The following is a 16,476-nucleotide window of genomic DNA, read 5'->3' on the forward strand; positions in this document are numbered from 1 at the left end:
TATTAGGCCATCTTACTGGGCCCTCCCCAAGATCTTCTTTTCTTTCTTTTCTTCTTCAGATGTCTCACTCTGTCACCAAGTGTGAAGTGTAGTAGTATGATCACAGCTCTCTGTGGCCTCAAACTCCTGGGCTCAAGAGATCCTCCTGCCTCAGCCTCCTGAGTGGCTAGGACTACAGGCATGTGCCACCATGCTGAGTTAATTTAAGTTTTTTATTTTATCTATTTTTGTTTGTGGAGATAGTGTCTCACTATATTGCCCAGGCTGGTCTCAAACTTCTGACCTCAAGTAATCCTCTTCCCTTGGCCTCCAGAAGCACCTGTATTACAAGCATGCCTGGCCCCTCTGTTCTTCATTTCTATTTTTATCTCCCATTACTTCTGCTTTTTGTGGTTTTAATTGATTATTTTACAGATCCATTTTCTTTCCCTTCTTAGTTTATTTGTTGTTTTTCTTTTTGATTTTTAAAAGAGGTTTTCCTAATGTTTGCAATAAACATTTACACCTTATCCAAATTCACTTTTAAATTATGCCATAGCATTTCAGAGATAGTGTGAATAACTTAAAAAATAATTTGAATTTCTTCAGCACAGTCTTTGTATCATTGCTGTCATTCGTTTCACTCATATATATTCATACATAAGCATATATAATCAAAATATTGTTACTGTTGTTATTTTAAATAAATTATTATCTGTTAGATCAATCAACAGTCAGAGAATTTTTTTTCTTACTTTCACTTATCTTGTCTTTGTTGGTCTTATTTTCTTCACGTAGATGCGAGTTTGTGACCTAGGTCACTTTCCTTCTTTCTGACTATCTTCTTTTAACATTTATTGCAAGGCAGGCCTACTGGCAACAAATTTTCTCAATTTTTATTTGTCTAAGAAAATCTTTATTTCTTTTTCTCTTTTGAAGAATAATTTCACAGGGTACAAGATTCTAGATTAGTGGTTGTTTTTTTCTCTCTTAATACTGTATAGATTTGATTCCACTTTATTCTTGCTTGCATAGTTTCTGAGAAGTCAAATCTAATTTGCTCTTCTAAGCAGTAGTCCCCAACCTTTTTGACATCAGGGACCAGTTTGATGGAAGACATTTTTCCACAGATGGGATCAGGGGGTGGGATTGGTTTTGGGATGAAACTGTTCCACCTCAGATCATCAGGAATTAATAAGATTCTCATAAGGAGCATGCAACCTAGATCCCTTGCATGGGCAGTTCACAGTAACATTCGTGCTCCTATAAGAATCTAATGCTGCAGCTGATCTGACGGGAGGCGGAGCTCAGGTGGTAATGTTGCATCGCTGCTGCTCACCTGCTGCTGCGCAGTCCAGGCCGCAGATCAGTACAGGTCTCTGGCCCAGGGCTGAGGATCCCTGCTTTATAGGTAAGATTTCCTGACCCCTCCCTATTGCCCCTTCCCTCTCCCCTGGCTTCTTTCAGAAGTTTTTATCTTCCATTTTCTATAATTGGAATACAGTAGGCCTAGCTGTTGTTTTTTGGGCATTTATCCTGTTTAATGTTCTCTGAGCTTCCTAATTTTATAACTTGGTGTCTGACATTAATCTTTGGAAAGTTTTAGTCATTATGGTTTCAAATATTTGTTCTGCTTCTCTCTTTCTTCTCCTGGTATTCCTCAGTTTGAATAGATTACATGTTTTGCAGTTGTCCCACAGATATTAGATATTCTGTACCACTTTTTTTCTTTTTTCACTTTGCTTTTCAATTTTGGAAGTCTCTATGGTCATATCCTCAGGCTAAGAGAGCCTTTCCTCAGCTTTGTCCAGTTTACTGATGAACCCATTAAAGGCGTACTTTATTTCTGTGGATGCATTTTTGATATCTAGTATTTCTGATTGATTCACTCCTAGAATTTCCATCTCTCTGCTTATATAATCTATCCCTTTTTGCATGCTGTCTACTTTTTCCATTAAAGCCATTATCATATTAATTATAGTTAAAAAAAATTCTTGGCTTAATTCCAACATTCCCACCATATGTGGTTGATTCAGATGCTTATTCAGCCTCTTCAAACTGTTTTTCTGCCTTACAGTATAACTTGTAATTTTTTGTTTAGAGGAAGACATGATTTGCTGGGTAAAAAGTAATTCGGTAAGTAGGCCTTAATCATGTGGTGATAAGGCATGAGGGGAGAAGAAGTGTTCTGTAGTCCTATGATTCAGTCTCACATCTTTTATTGAGGCTGCACCTCTGGGCTGTTACTTCACAGTGCCTTCCAGTCCCCTCACTTAAGTGGAACAGTATGGATAGAGGAGGCTGGAGTTGGGTGTTTTCCTTTCCTCAACATGGAAAGCTAGAAGATGCAAAGTTAGATATTTCCCTAACTCCTATGTCAAAGTTAGATATTTCCCTCTCCTAGAGCTGAGTGGATTTGGATATTTCCCTTCTCCAGGTTAGTTAGGCTCTGATAATGCCCCAGAAGGTTAGACTTTTGTTAATTAGTTTCTCCTGAGGCTCTTGTTAAGAACAAAATGCTCTAATATGTTTCAGAATGGTTCCTTTTGCCACTCCCCTGCCAGAAGTGTGAGATTTTTCCCCCAGCATTTACTGTGGTAACTTGCTTGATCTGCTGAACATAAATCTCACAGTATTGTGGGAGCCTCCCTATGACTGGGTGCTCCTGGAGTTTTTCTGTCTCAGAAGTGTCCATAATGAGCCTCCATCAATTTGTCCACTGTGGTTTATGTTTTCCTTCCCTGACGCTGCTTCCTGACATCTCAGCTTGCACACCTTCTCTGGCACTCCCTGTGTCCACCCGTCTCTCCACTTTTGAGGGCAGTGGTTTGCCTCATGTCCTCCTCTTTCTTTGAGATTCAAGAAGAGTTGTTGCTTTTTCAGTTTGTTCATTTTTTTTTTTTTTTTTTACTTGCTGTTAGGACACAGCCACTGTTTCCAAAGTCTTTACATGCAGAACAGGAAACCAGAAGTCAGAGATGCTCTTTTTTATATGGAAAAATATATTTTATATGGAAACAATTTCAAACTTTAAAAAATAAAAATAGCAAAAGGAAAACTAATACATCCTTTAACCTAGATTCCCCTGTTGTTACCATTTTACTCTGTTTGCTTTATTATTTTCATTTGCTGTCTCATTGAGTAACTACTCTTTTGCCAGGTTTTTTATATTCTCCCTATTTCTAATCTTCAGAACAACTTTATCTAAAATTCATCTGTATTTTAGATATAAAGAAACTAAAGCTTTATGAGATGAAGTGGCTATCTATTATTTTTTGCCTCTTATTCTCCTTGTGTTTTCTAAGTTTCCTTTGGAGAACCCTGACTCTCCACCCATGTAGTTCAGATGGATGGATCCTCTCCAGGTTGTAGAGGTGGGTTCGCGACCCATGCTTAGCAAATGAAGGCAATGCATCTTCTTTGTTATAGCAGTTGGTTCAGAGATGGGCATATGACTCAATTCAGATGAATTATAACCAGTCAGCATTAGCCCCAGAGCATTTTTCTGAAACAATTAGGAATGTAGTCCTCTTTCCCTTGGAATTCTTAAACTGTGGAATACAAGTTTGGAGCTGTTAGAGACCTTTTTTTTTTTGCTAACACAGAGACTTATAGTGAGATTGAGAATAAAGCTAACAGAGAAAGAGAGTTCTGAAAGAAAGAGTCATAGATGCCTGGAATCATTATTTGCAAGATAATGACACAGTCATGTTAGATTTAGATTTCCCTTTTTGCCCAATATTTACCGTTGCAACCTAGAATACACTCCTGTTCTATTCTACTCCATCCTTCTCTATTCTATTCTATCTTTCTCTATTCAGTTATTTCCATTTCATTGTACTCCACTTAAAAAGAAATAGTGGTTGATTTGAGATTCTGTTACTTGCCACTGAAAACATTCTGACTAATTGAGACACTACACTCTTTTCCAAGAGTCCAAGGCTGTTAAGTGTCAAGAGCTAGAATTTAAACTAAGTTCTGTCTTAGGCCAAACTCTGCTCTCTTGCAAATAGAAGAGGCCTCTCAATTGTACTAAATGCTGGCAAATAAAGAGAAGGAGAGAATTGCATACATGCAACTTCTTAAGAAGAATGTTTCAGGCCAGGTGCGGTGGTTCACGCCTGTAATCCCAGCACTTTGGGAGGCCGAGGCAGGTGGATCATGAGGTCAGGAGATTGAGACCATCCTGGTCAATATGGTGAAACTTTGTCTCTACTAAAAATACAGAAATTAGTTGGGTGTGGTGGCACATGCCTGAATCCCAGCTACTCAGGAGGCTAAGGCAGGAGAATTGCTTGAACCGGGGAGTTGGAGGTTGCAGTGAGCCGAGATCACACCATAGCACTGGAGCCTGGCGACAGAGAGAGACTCCGTCTAAAAACTAAGAAGAATGTTTCAGTAAACAAACTGTTTTTTAACATGTCTGTCATCCATGTTCTTGTAGAACATCATATTCTGTACTGTGGCAAATAAAGACATATAAAGAAAAATAACTCACTGTGTAATGCTTATGAATTAATAGAAAATAAGTTATTTTTTAAAAGACAGGGAAAAAGACATATTGAGAGTTTGATCATTTTGAACTACATAAATGGACAAAAATTTATGTCTGAAATAATACCCTCAAACCATTACCCTTTTCTAATGTTTCCAGTACTCCCCACAAAGTCACTGGCTTCAGATCCTTTAGGTACATAACACGAGTCATTTTCAGTTCTCTCTTGCCCTCACCAAAAGGTCGCAAGACAAGCCCTGGTGATTCAAATTGTAGAATATTATTTTATCTTTTATACTTCTACAGGCCCGGGCTTTTTTTTTTGTATTAAGCTGGGACTGTTGCAACAATATATTATAATAACAAAATATTATAATATTTGCCATGCTTTTGTTTTCAGGCAGAAGGACTTTGTCACCCAAGCATTTTCTAAACCAGCATTTTTCAAGTGTTGGGCCTTAGTAGGTCAAAGTCACTATTGCCTTTAAAGTGGGGTACAGTGGAATGGAAATAACTGAATAGAGGAAGATAGAATAGAATAGAGAAGGACAGAGTAGAATAGAACAGGAGTGTATTCATGTTGCAAAGGTAAATATTGCAGCACAACATTTTTATAAACAACATTTTTATATACCTAAAAATATGGGTATTTATATGGATATAGGTATTGGTATAGGTCTAGGAATATGATGTGAATGTGTTTGCGTGTATGCTTATGTATACTGGGTTGCCTTATATAAAATATATTTCATATGTGAGTTTTCAACAAAAATGTTCCAAATCCAGTGAACTAGACAGAGCAGTAACTAGCAATAAAAAAAAAAAAAATACATTAGCAGAATCTAGTTTATGCAAACATTGCTATAGGACATAATTATAACACACAAGTGTGACCTTGCAGTATCCTTGCTGTGAAAATTACAGTGAATACAATCCTCCATAAATTCTGAACTCTTTCTAATGTGCTTCAAAGTCGGCCACAAAAATGATGCTTCCTGTGAAATAACCCTTCCTGTCATTGTTCTCTGAGCATTGCTTCTCTCCTCTCATCTCTGCCAAGTCACAGCATTACCTCCATTCAGAATCTTGTTCAAATCATACTTCTTCCACAGAACTGTGAGAAACTTTGTCCTAAAAGAAACTTGGATTAGACCCAGCAAGGTAGCTTACGCCCATAATCCCAGCACTTTGGGAGGCCAAAGTAGACAAATCACCTGAAGTCACTTTTTTATATACCTAAAGATAGGCCTGGCCAACATGGTGAAACTCCATCTCTAAAAAAATATAAAAATTAGCTGGGTGTAGTGGTGGGCACCTGTAATCCCAGCTACTCAGGAAGCTAAGGCAGGAGAATTGCTTGAACCCTGAGGTAGAGGTTGCAGTGAGCCGAGATTGGGCCACTGCACTCCAGCCTAGGCGACACAGCAAGATTCCATCACACACACACGCAAAGTTAATTTATACCTTATTTGATTAAAATCTTTTTAACTTATTACCAGTTTTGTAGAAAGTTTGAAAAGTACAGAGGAAAAAATGAAATACAGTATAAAGAAGGAAAGGAAAAAAAAAGTACTCCATGCCAATCCAGAAGTAGCTATTCCTATTAACATTTTAGGTAGTTAGAAATTGCCTCCAAAGACCAAAGAAAAACATTTTTTTTTTTTTTTTTTTAAGATGGAGTCTTGCTCTGTTGACCAGGCTGTGGTGCAATGGCACAATCTTGGCTCACTGCAACCTCCTGCTCCAGGCTCCAGTGATTCTCTTGCCTGAGCCTCCTGAGTAGCTGGGATTAGGGGTGCCCACCACCATGCCTGGCTAATTTCTTTTCTTGTAGTTTTGGTAGAGACAGGTTTTCACCATGTTAGCCAGGCTGGTCTCGAACTCCTGACCTCAAATGATCCACCCGCCTTGGCCTCCCAAAGTGCTGGGATTACAGGCATGAGTCACAGCACATGGCCAGAATAATTTTTATTTGAGATGTTGAAAAGGAATCATAATAATTTCTCCAAATCTATTCGATTTAAGGTTTAAATTAAATATAATCAATGTGAGCACAAAACTTCGATAATTAAAAAATTAACTATCACTCCTGAGTTATAAGAAGAACAAGGATTTAACCAACAGATTACTTGTGATTAAACATATGTATGAGAGTTGATGTAACTTACTAGTTTCATTAGTAAGCTATGCCAGTTTCTTTTTGATTCAAAAAGTGTTTTCAGAGTGTCACAATAATGTTTTGGGTTGATGAAAATATGATATGCACAGTGGTGAAACCTGATGAGGAATGACTGAAAACTGTGTGAAAAGAAAACATGTGAGAATTATTACGGTAAGTCCTTGAGAGAAAAACAGGAATGGATCTGTAATCCTAGTACAAGTTTCTACAGTCTTTTTCCTTGCATCTCTGCCAACTGTCTTTCTAAACAAATTAATAATAAAGCTTGCAGGAATAACAAATGTTTGGCTGAAATGTTGATATATTTTTATTTCTTTATTTGAACATCATGAAAGTACCTTTGAGTTTATGAATATTAACTTTCATGGCCTCATTCATTATTTCAAGACTTTGCGTCTTGTCCCCACATTTCTGGGCCAGGCTTGGAGCTTCCGTTAATATCAAATGGAGCTTTGCCCTAAGGCAAGGAACTAAAAGGTTGTAGTAATAGAATGAGGATTTGTCCTACTGGAAATGAGTAAAAGAAAAGAAAGTTCAAGTCTGTCAAAGAAAGCAAAAAAAGCCTCTAGAAGTTGGAATAAAAAATAAAACCGTTTCAGATATCTTTGTTGTTTGAGATACAAACCAAGGCTATGTTGAAGTTAGCAATTTAACTTTATTTATTTGCCTTCCAGAAACAGTGTCATCTGTAAGCAGTAGCATCCTGTGGTCTCTGCAGTCTTTTCTGAAATGTCTGAAATCATGGGTCATGAAAACTTATGATAGGAATTTAACAAAACACTTAGTGTTTAAGAAATTAAGATTCCATCTTGGGCTTTCCTAAAGGGAAAAGGAAAAAAAGTTTCTGTGTACTTTAGCAATACGACCCATGGAGAACTGGAAAACGACTAAAGAAATTAAAAGAAAATAATTTTCTCTTCTTCTAAAAAGTTCTGTAAAAGATAGGGCAGAGCCAGCTTTTGGTTGAATATCTGTCAAAACTAATGAAAACCTGTAGTAAAGGCAAAAAGAACCAACCATCTTAGTTGGCCATCAAGGTAAACATCTTATACTTAGGTGCTCACCTTATTTTTTTTTTTGAGCTTTGCATGAGTTAAGCTGCATTTCATCTCAGATAAGCCAAAAGCCCTGGAAGTCCCTGCCCAGCCAGACTCTTTCCAGGGAAAACACGGAAGCCAGAATCTGCTGAACCCTTACGATTAAGTTGAACCATTTGAAATTGCTGGTAAGGAGTACTAGGCACATTAGATAAGTTATTGCTGTAATCCCTACAATTTGGCTTTGAGATAGGCACTGCCATTCACATAAAGCTGATGAGAAAGGAGGTCAGGGAGGTAATGTTATTTGTCTAGGATAGGGTCACTTGGCTTGTCAGTGTTGGAGCTGGGTTCAAACAAGATCTGACTCTAAAGCTAGTGATGAGTTAGTTTATCAGGAAACGAAAAGTTATAAAGACATTCCTGAAGTGTTTTCTTTTTTTTTGGATGGCCAGAATTAAAAGTGTTTCACTACGAGTTAAGGTAAAGAGGGGGTCTACTCTCCTTGGAAAGAGAAAGGGGAAAAAATGGGAGAAAGCTATTAATAAATGTAAAGGATTAAATTAAAAATTCATTACTGCAATGAAGGACAGAGTTAACTGTGTACAAGACATATGACTGGGACAAAATAAAACAGTAATTTGCCTCAATAAATAATAGCAAGATGTGCTATATAAATGCAATGGTACTTGGTGTACAAAAGGAAATTTAGAAACTCGAGAATACAAGCTGTTGATTAAAAAACAGTATTAGGACCCTTTAGTAGTGTCTAACAAATCAGACCCAAATTATAATCCTAAGATTTTTTTTTAATCAGCCGTAGCACATAAATACATGACATGAGCTTTCTGAGCTCACTTATCCATGTGCAGATGTACCCAGGTCATACTTTTTGCAACCCTAAATGTTTGCTCCGCCCTCTAAAGGGCTGAGAGGAATTCATTCAGCCAGTTAGTTTATTATGGGTAGTTCCTTCACTCTGAGATTTAGACCAAATATGCTGAAAAAAGGTGGTTTTCTGTCTTTGAGCTAGTATGTATATATAATAAACATTGAACTTTTTTTACAAAAGGAAACATTCACTGAAAGGCAAACTTTACTATATCTCTGCATAATTGATCCAGGCCACTTAGTTGAGTAAAATGTGTTCAGTTAGTCACTTAAGATGTGACAAGTTCCACTTGGCACAATCTAGAAGTGAGGTTAACCAGGGTCTCTGTATCACTCAGTGAACTCTGAAGGTAGAATGAAAAACATTTATTAAAAAATCTATTACTGTTGTCATTTTTAATGACTCGATTAAAAAAATTATTTCCTTTAAATCTACAGTAGGGATTCTATATACTTAACTAGGCTTTAAACAAAATAATGGTTATAAAAGTCTCTGAAAATATGAAAGAGTTACAGCATCACTAACAGCAACCTCTTAAAATAAGATTAAACAATTCAAAATGCCACCAATAAATAATTGTAAAGAAAATGCAGTTAACTCTTAAGTATTTAGTGCATTGTAGGTTTTTTAAAAAACTTTTTGCATTATCAGTGTTCATCTCTCTCTTTTTTTTTTTTTTTGAGACGGAGTTTTGTTCTTGTCACCCAGGCTAGAGTGCAGTGACATGATCTCGGCTCACTGCAACCTCTGCCTCCTGAGTTCAAGCGATTCTCTAGCCTCAGCCTCCCAAGTAGTTGGGATCACAAATGCCCACCACCACACTGGGCTAATTTTTGTATTTTTAGTAGAGATGTAGGTTTCACCATGTTGGCCGGGCTGGTCTTGAACTCCTGACCTCAGGTGATTCATCCGCCTCGGCCTCCCAAAGTGCTGGGATTACAGGCATGACAGTGTTCATCTTTTAAGCTTCTTTTCCATTCATTGTCTGACTTTTTAATCACCCGACTCTGCCTCAAGAACCAGTCTTGGTTCAGTGAAGACTGGATGAGAAAGAAGTTTTGAAACTGAAGTCAACGTTAGATAAATTATAATAATGAATAAGGCTGAGCTGTGATTAGCATCACTACCTCAGAGAAAAATTTAAGAAGGCACCAAAAAACTCAGAAATGAAAATATTTTAATATAATATTTTTAAAAATCAAAATTAATGCAAAAATTCATTATTAAAAAACTAACAAAAGTGTAAATAAAGACATCTTGTTGTTTGTTTGCCTGACAGCCCTGCATTGTTGTGCAACAGAAACAGTTGTTTCCAATCAGCTCACAATTCTCAGCCAGTGCAACCCTCTTGGCCTCTGCCAGGAGGATCTATGAAGGCTGACAATGGTGTGTAAACTGTTTTAATTGTAGAACTTTTGTTAACTTTCCCACTAGGTTCAAAATATAGGAGGATATTTTGTTAGGTGTATGTAGAGTCACGCTTCTAATTTTTTTCTTTTTACCTCAGGCTTCAACATGGTTTCATTTAACCCTGATAATGGAGTTCAATAAGTGAGTCCCAGGTAGCTGGAAATTCAGAATTCATCAGCATTTGCTTTTTGGTTTCAAGATGGATGTGGTTCATGTTCTGGGAATTTCCTTCCTACTAAGCTAGAAGTTACTTCGTGGAGACTTAAAGAAATTAAAACATATTCTAGTTTTTCTGTCAATATTTTGCAAGGCCAAGATCAATCTGAGCGCTGTGCTAAGCAAAAAGATGTGTGTCTAATTCCTAGTGTAATGCCTGACATGAATTAATTGCCCAATACATGTTTGTTCTTTGAGCTCTGAAATTCCCACAGGTGGGGTAAAAACTGGTTTTAGTTGTAAAGTAGAAAGTAATAGTAATGATAAATAATAATAATTCAAATTTATTAAGAATATTTTAGTCCTTAAATTATTACACTGACTTCAAAAAATTATCAATATTATTTCTAGTCTCCTATATTTATTTTCAAAGCTATGAAGATCTTGCTTCTAGCTCTCAAAACACAAAATCAAGAATACATATCCCAGCTTCTCTCCTCTAAAGACAAAAAAGACATGGTATCTAGGTTTCTTTGAGATTCTTCCTTATCTTGATGTGTGAAACTCCTTGAGGTCAGGTTCAGTGTCTCATAAAGTTTTAGTAAATGCGTATTGAATTAAATGCTATGAATCTAAATTGTGGCAATAGCTTGACTGCCAGTTTTTGTTTTATTTTCATCCAGGTTTCAAGGAATGGTGACTTTCGTGTGCTTGGCTAATTCCAGCCTGAAGCAGCACAATGCTTCATGTGCAGATGATCAAAAGTACCTGGATAAAGCCAAGTCCCCAGGAAACTCAACTTGTACCATGCTGCATGGGATCCTAGGGAGAATTTCAAAAGATTTCTAGGCAAAATAACCTTGTTGTCTCCCTGGATGTGTTCAACGTAGCCTGAATCCCTCTCATACACCTTGTGAAAATTTTTTTCTGCAATTCAATATCAAAATTAGAGAAAATATAGAGTAATATATTACAGAAAAACTCAGAAATGGAAGGTAGCAGCAAGTTGTAATGTAGTTTCTGTGAGTGGAATATTAAAGAGGAATGTTCCATTCAGGTGGCTTGAAGATCCTCCTACAAATGAATTTTGAGTATTTGGTATTTCTTTCTTTTCCTTCAGTTTGTCAAATGTGCCCATAATGTTTAAAAAAAAAGACCCAATAAAACAAAAATGGCTAAAATTTTGTATCTTGTATCAGGCTGGTAGAATACAGATTTGGGATGAAATATTTCTGCTATCATTTGAGATACCATATAAGCAACAATCTCAAGCATGTGTAGCCTTAGAAACAAGTCAGCAAATAACACCTAGATCAGGTAAGGTAAGATGTTTTCATATAGAGCATCCACTTTTTGGTTTTAAGGGCCATAGAAAGGTGACTAAAGGAATTGGTTGAGCATACACATAATTATTTTTACACAAACCCCGAAGTGTGCAGCCAGCCTCTGAAGAAGCAAAAGTCCAACATATTTTGTTGTCTAAACCTCAGTGGGATATTAATGTGCATGGCAAATATTCAGTACTTTTGAAGTTAAGATTTTGATATTGGTTGTGCTTATATGCAAATCTCTTAAAAATCATGTGGTTTTGAACTTTTTGCTCAGTAGGAAAATGTATATGTATTTTTTCAGATCAAAATAAATTACATTTTTCCTTTCCATTATATGGTTATTAATAACCCCACACATAAAATGCATTCATTAAGATATGAGGTATAATATAAATAATAAGTTCCTTACTGTTGTTTCTTAAGGTATTCAAATCCTGCAATAAAGTACTATTCTATTTGCTCACTAAAAATATAAGTAACTACAAACCTTATAAAACAGTGTTATACAGGACAAAAATTTGGCCTTGTATTATTCCTTGTAAAGAGGTAATCTTGAAGTAGATAGCTAATAATATAGCTAGCTTAGTGTGTCTTAAAACATAAAGTTATTAGAGGAAATATTCCTGATATGTTGACCTGGATTTTGAAAGTCATGGAGCCTTGTTTAAAAATGATATGTAGCGGCATAGTTGGTATTACTGCTGCTCTAAAGGGGAAAAGACTTTTAGTAGCACTTTTTTGCTTGAAATACATTGAAATGGAAAGAGAGTCTGTGAGAATGACTATAATAGCTAAGAATCACTTGCATTTTCTCTCAGCCTGGTTGTCTGGTACAATAATAGGTGTACAGCATTTGAAAATAAAACCTATCCACTATAGAAATGTCTGCACTGTTAATCCAGTGGAAGAGATATGATAGAGCTTTCTCAGGCAAGTGTGTCTGTGTCACTTCATGAAAAAAGAGAAATCTCAGGTTTTCCCATGTCATTAAAAGAGTCTGTGAAACTACTGACATTTAGCTTGGTATTCAGCTGGAGGTTTAGAAGTTGTCAATTCCCCAGATCAGTTTGAGTCATGTTAAAAATACTTTGGTATGTGTGGTTGGTTAACTGCAGGTGTTTGGCTATGAAAGTTGAGGAAGCACAAACATGCAGTTAGAACATTGTGGTTCACAATGATTTGAATGGGAGCTAAGAGAAAACATTGTTTACGACCAATTAATTTATTTCCTTTTTGGAAGTGTCTCTGTGATGCCAAACATCTGAACGAAAAATAAAAAGCATTAGAAAATCCTTTGCAAAATTTTTTTTCTGTTCATCCATCCAGTCATTCATTTATTCGACATTTACTGGTTGTTTATAATACATGTGGCCTTATCATCAAGGAGCTTAGAGTTTAAAAGAGGAGAAACTTATGCACATACACTACAATTGTTATGGAAGTTATAAATATATTACAGAGTGCCACAAAAGAGATGTAAACAAACTCTTATGCTTAAGCAGATTACTTAAACATAGCTGGAAGATTGAGGAATGCCTTCTGGACAAGATGACATTGAGTTGAGCTTTAAAGTGAATGTGTTCATTCTAGCTGGAGTTTAGGCCATATAACAGAGACACTTTGGTTGTAAAAATGCAGAAAACACAAGTAAGACTTAAACGAGGATAGAGGAGAGAAGGGAAGGCACAATCCATTAGAACCTGATGATTTCCATTCAAATCATATAATTGGAATATGGTAGGAACATTTTTGGTTAGACTGGAAAGGGAAAAAGAGTGGGACACTTACCCCAGAATGTGAGAAGGGATTGCCTCATAAAATTGATATCCATTAAATAATAGTCTGAGATGTAGGCTTTACAGCCTTTACAGGTAGCTGGAGCTGTAAATGTTAAATTAAGGATTATCAGTAGGCCAAAGAAAAAGAAGTAGGAAATTTTGCACTGGTGAAGGCAAGGGATGATAATTAAGGTTTGGATTAATATCATGAGAATGAAGTTAGGAAAGGGTATGTATTCTAGATCTGCCAATTGTAGAATCAGTATCAGTTGGCATTCAATTTGATTGTGAGTATTGATGATTTTCATGGTGCCATAAACCAAATTTGTATGTCATGTGAAAGCATGTGCTCGAGGGATGAGAATATATTCAATTTGATGCATATTGAGCTTGAAGTGTAGGTAGACTATCAAAATGGAAAGGTGGAGCAGGGTTTTCATTAGTGCTGGGCTGATATCAGGATGGAATCATAGATCTAGGAGTTCTACAGCAGTAATAACAGAAACCTAGTGATTGTTAAGAGAGTATATGTTGAGAGAAAGGAAGAAAAAAGAGAAGATGGTCAAAATATGTAATGATTTAAGTACTAGCACATATGAAAAGATATGGATGTTTCATACACCTGAACTACTTAAAAAGTGACTTGAATTTTCACTTTTCATCTACATGGTTTATAACATGGGGGCATTTATGTTTACTTTTTTTTGGTGATTTTAAATGTAGTATTATATGTGGAAACATGTGAGTGATTTCTAACATATAAGCTTGATGCCACAGCATATATACAATGATCATATCCCCTTAATTGAAAAAAGTTTAAACAATCAACGGACATTTTTCTAAGTGGCGTACTCAACTGTTTTCTGTGTTTTGGTCATATCCAAGCATATTTTGATATTTTGTATGTTGGTCTTCAGGCTTACTCATTAAACCTCCACCTGACTTCTTTATTGGAGAGTTTTGCAAGCTGCTCTGAAAATGCCTTTTTGGTGAGCATTAATTAATATTGACTGTAGTTTTTATATCATTTGGATTTATTAGTACTTGGAATAAAGGATATTTTCAAACCCAAAGTCAGCAGGGTATTTGGATTCATGCAAATTTTTACATAAGCTAATATTTGTCCCTTCTTGTGCTTTGGTGTCATTCATAAAATTGTAGTAAATACTCTTATTATGTAATGTAATCTCATTTAGGACTACTTACATACTTGTGTGTGTGTGCAAACACAAAGCAGGGTAACTCACATATAGTAGGCATTTAACAAATGCTATTTCAAGTTAAATCTAAAGTTGGCTAAAAAGGAGGTTGGCATTGGTACCTTAGAAATGTCAGTCTTGTCTAGCTGTATAATAGAGTAATGGACTGATGGAATCATTATAACTCCCATGGTTAGAAAATAGTATTTTTGTAATGACAAATTCTTTATGTGTAGAAATATGCCTATACAGATATAATGCAACCCCTATCAACAGACCAATGACATTCTTCTTAGAAGTAGAAAAAGAAGAAATAGAAACAGAAATAGAAAAAAACAATCCTGATATTTATATGAAACCACAAAAGACCCAGAATAGCCATAGCTATCTTAAATAAAAGGAACAAAACTAGAGGAATCACATTATCTGACTTCAACTTATATTACAGGGCTATAGTAAACAAAACAGTGTGGTACAGACCTAAAAACAGACACATAGACCAATGAAACAGAACAGAGAAGCCAGGAACAAATCCACACATCTACTGTGAACTCATTTGCAACAAAGGGGCCAAGAACATACACTGGGGAAAAGACAGTCTCTTCATTAAATGGAGCTGGGAAAACTGGGTATCCATAGGCAGAAGAATGAAACTAGACACCTATATCTCGTCATACACAAAAGTCAAATCAAAATGTATTAAAAATTTAAATCTAAGACATCAAACTATGAAAATACTATAAGAAAACATTGGAGAAAATCTCTAGGACATCGATCTCGGCAAAAATTTTTTGAGAAAGACCCCACAAGCATGGGCAATGAAAGCAAAAATAGACAAATGGGATCACATCAAGTTAAAAAGCTTCCACACAGCAAAAGAAACAATAAATGAAGAGACAATGCAAAGAATGGGAGACAGTATTTGCAAACTATCCATCTGACAAGGAATTAATAACCAGAATATATAAGGAGCTCAAATAACTTTATAGGAAAAAATCTGATAATTCGATGAAGAAATGAGAAAAGAGTTGAACAGACATTTCTCTTTTTCTTCTTTTTTCTTTCTTTTCTTTTTGAGATGAAGTCTCACTCTGTTGTCCAGGTTGGGGTGTGGTGTCATGATCTCAGCTCACTGCAACCTCTGCCTCCTGGCTTCAAGTGATTCTCCTGCCTCAGCCTTCTGAGTAGCTGGGATTACAGGCGCCTGCCACCACATTTGGCTAATTTTTGTATTTTTAGTAGAGACAGGGCTTCACTATGTTGACGAGGCTGGTCTCGAACTCCTGACCTCAAGTGATCCACCTGCCTCAGCCTCCCAAAGTGCTGGAATTACAGGCATGAGCCACCTTGCCCGGCTGAATAGACATTTTCTTAAAAGAAGACATACAAATGGCAAACAGGCCTATCAACATCATTGATCATCAGAGAAATGCAAATCAAAACTACAATGAGATATCATCTTATTCAATTAAAAGGGCTTATATCTAAAAGACAGGCAATACCAAATGCTGGTGAGGATGTGGATAAAAGGGAAACCTTGAACACTGTCAGTAGGAATGTAAATTCATACCATCACTATGATGAAGAGTTTGGAGGTTCCTCAAGAAATTAAAATAGAACTACTATATGATCCAGCAATCCCACTGCTGAGTATATACCCAAAAGAGAGGAAATCCATATATCAAAGAAATATCTTCACTTCTATGCTTATTGCAGCATATCTAAGATTTGGAAGCAACCTAAGTGTCCATCAGCAGATGAATGAACAAAGAAAATGTGGTACATATATACACAATGGAGTACTAGTCAGTCATTAAAAAAAAGAATGAGATCCAGTCATTTGCAACAACATGGATAGAACTGGAGATCGTTAAGTGAAATAAGCCAGGCACAGAAAGGCAACTTTGCGTGTTCTCACTTATTTATGGAATATAAAAATCAAAACAATTGAACTCATGGACATAGAGAGTAGAAGGATGGTTACCAGAGGCAGGGGGTTGGAATAGGGGGTGGGGATGAT

The sequence above is a fragment of the Trachypithecus francoisi genome, unplaced genomic scaffold (assembly GCF_009764315.1).
Source record: "Trachypithecus francoisi isolate TF-2019V2 unplaced genomic scaffold, Tfra_2.0 Lachesis_group0, whole genome shotgun sequence".
Classification (NCBI taxonomy): Eukaryota; Metazoa; Chordata; class Mammalia; order Primates; family Cercopithecidae; genus Trachypithecus; species Trachypithecus francoisi.